The sequence below is a fragment of the Humulus lupulus genome, chromosome 2 (genome assembly GCF_963169125.1).
Source record: "Humulus lupulus chromosome 2, drHumLupu1.1, whole genome shotgun sequence".
Lineage (NCBI taxonomy): Eukaryota > Viridiplantae > Streptophyta > Magnoliopsida > Rosales > Cannabaceae > Humulus > Humulus lupulus.
In genome coordinates this window covers 192,421,670-192,424,169 of record NC_084794.1, presented here as the reverse complement: position 1 = coordinate 192,424,169, position 2,500 = coordinate 192,421,670, and positions in this window count along the sequence as shown.

Genomic DNA, 2,500 nt, shown 5'->3' with positions numbered 1-2,500 from the left:
TGCTACTGCTACTGCTACTGCTACTGCTACTGCTACTACTACTGCTACTGCTACTGCTGCTGCTACTGCTGCAGCTGCTGCAACTGCTGCTACTGCTACTTCTGCTGCTGCTGCTACTGCTGCTGCTACTGCTACTGCTACTGCTACTGCTGCTACTACTATTACTATTACTACTACTACTACTCCTGCTAATGATGCTGCTCCTGCTGCTGCTGCTGCTCCTGCTCCTGCTGTTGCTACTACTACTACTTCTACTACTACTACTACTACTAATACTGCTACTACTGCTCCTACTGCTACTACTGCTACTACTGCTACTGCTACTACTGCTACTACTGCTACTACTGCTACTGCTACTACTGCTACTACTACTACTACTACTGCTGCTGCTGCTCCTGCTCCTGCTGCTGCTCCAGCTGCTGCTGCTGCAGATGCTGCTGCTGCTACTACTGCTACTACTGCTACTACTGCTACTACTGATACTACTACTGCTACTACTACTGCTACTACTACTCCTACTACTCCTGCTACTCCTGCTACTACTGCTACTACTGCTACTACTACTGCTACTACTACTTCTTCTACTGCTACTAGTACTGCTACTTCTACTGCTAATACTACTCCTACTACTACTGCTACTACTTCTGCTACTACTTCTGCTACTACTACTCCTACTACTCATACTCCTACTACTACTGCTACTACTACTGCTACTACTGCTACTACAGCTACTACTAGTACTACTACTGCTACTACTGCTACTGCTACTGCTACTGCTATTGCTACTGCTACTACAACTGCTACTGCTACTACTACTACTGCTACTTCTACTGCTACTGCTACTGCTACTGCTACTGCTGCTACTGCTACTGCTGCTCTACTACTGCTACTGTTACTACTGCTACTACTGCTACTGCTACTGCTACTGCTACTGCTACTGCTGCTACGGCTGCTTCTACTGCTGCTACTGCTGCTACTGCGACTACTGCTACTGCTACTGCTACTATACTACTGCTACTGATGCTACTGCTACTGCTACTATACTACTGCTACTGATGCTACTGCTACTGCTGCTGCTACTGCTACTGCTACTGCTACTGCTACTACTGCTGCTCTTGCTACTGCTATTGCTACTGCTCCTGCTGCTGCTACTGCTGCTACTGCTACTACTGCTGCTGCTGCTTCTACTACTACTGCTGCTGCTGCTGCTATTACTACTATTACTGCTACTGCTACTGCTGCTGCTGCTGCTGCTGCTGCTGCTGCTACTGCTACTGCTGCTGCTACTGCTGCTGCTGCTACTGCTGCTGCTGCTTCTACTACTGCTACTACTGCTGCTACTGCTACTGCTACTGCTACTGCTATTGCTACTACTACTTCTGCTGCTGCTACTGCTACTGCTGCTACTGCTACTGCTGCTGCTACTGCTGCTGCTACTGCTGCTGCTGCTGCTACTGCTACTACTGCTGCTACTGCTACTGCTACTGCTACTGCTACTACTGCTGCTATTGCTACTGCTATTGCTACTGCTCCTGCTGCTGCTACTGTTACTACTGCTGCTGCTGCTTCTACTACTGCTGCTGCTCCTGCTATTACTACTATTACTGCTACTGCTACTGCTGCTGCTGCTGCTGCTGCTGCTGCTGCTGCTGCTGCTGCTGCTGCTGCTGCTACTGCTACTGCTACTGCTGCTACTGCTGCTACTGCTGCTGCTGCTGCTACTGCTGCTGCTACTGCTACTGCTACTGCTACTGCTACTTCTACTGCTGCTACTGCTACTGCTGCTACTGCTACTACTGCTACTACTGCTACTGCTACTACTGCTACTACTACTACTACTGCTACTACTACTACTGCTACTGCTCCTGCTGCTGCTCCTGCTTCTGCTGCTGCTCCTGCTTCTGCTGCTGCTCCTGCTGCTGCTGCTGCAACTACTACTACTACTACTACTGCTACTACTGCTACTTCTGCTACTATACTACTGCTACTGCTGCTACTGCTACTACTGCTGCTACTGCTACTGCTACTGCTTCTGCGGCAGCTGCTGCTACTATTACTACTACTACTGCTACTGCTACTACTGCTACTACTACTATTACCACCACTTCTACTGCTGCTGCTGCTGCTGCTGCTACTGCTTCTACTACTACTGCTACTACTGCTACTACTGCTGCTACTACTACTACAACTACTACTGCTGCGGCTCCTGCTGCTGCTGCTGCTGCTGCTCATGCTGCTGCTCATGCTGCTGCTGCTGCAGCTGCTGCTGTTGCTGCTACTACTACTGCTACTACTACTGCTACTACTGCTGCTACTACTGCTACTACTACTAATGCTACTACTACTAGTACTCCTACTACTACTGCTACTACTGCTACTACTGCTACTGCTACTGCTACTACTACTAATGCTACTACTACTCCTCCTACTACTACTACTACTGCTACTACAGCTACTACTATTACTACTGCTACTACTACTACTGCTGCTACTACTGCTA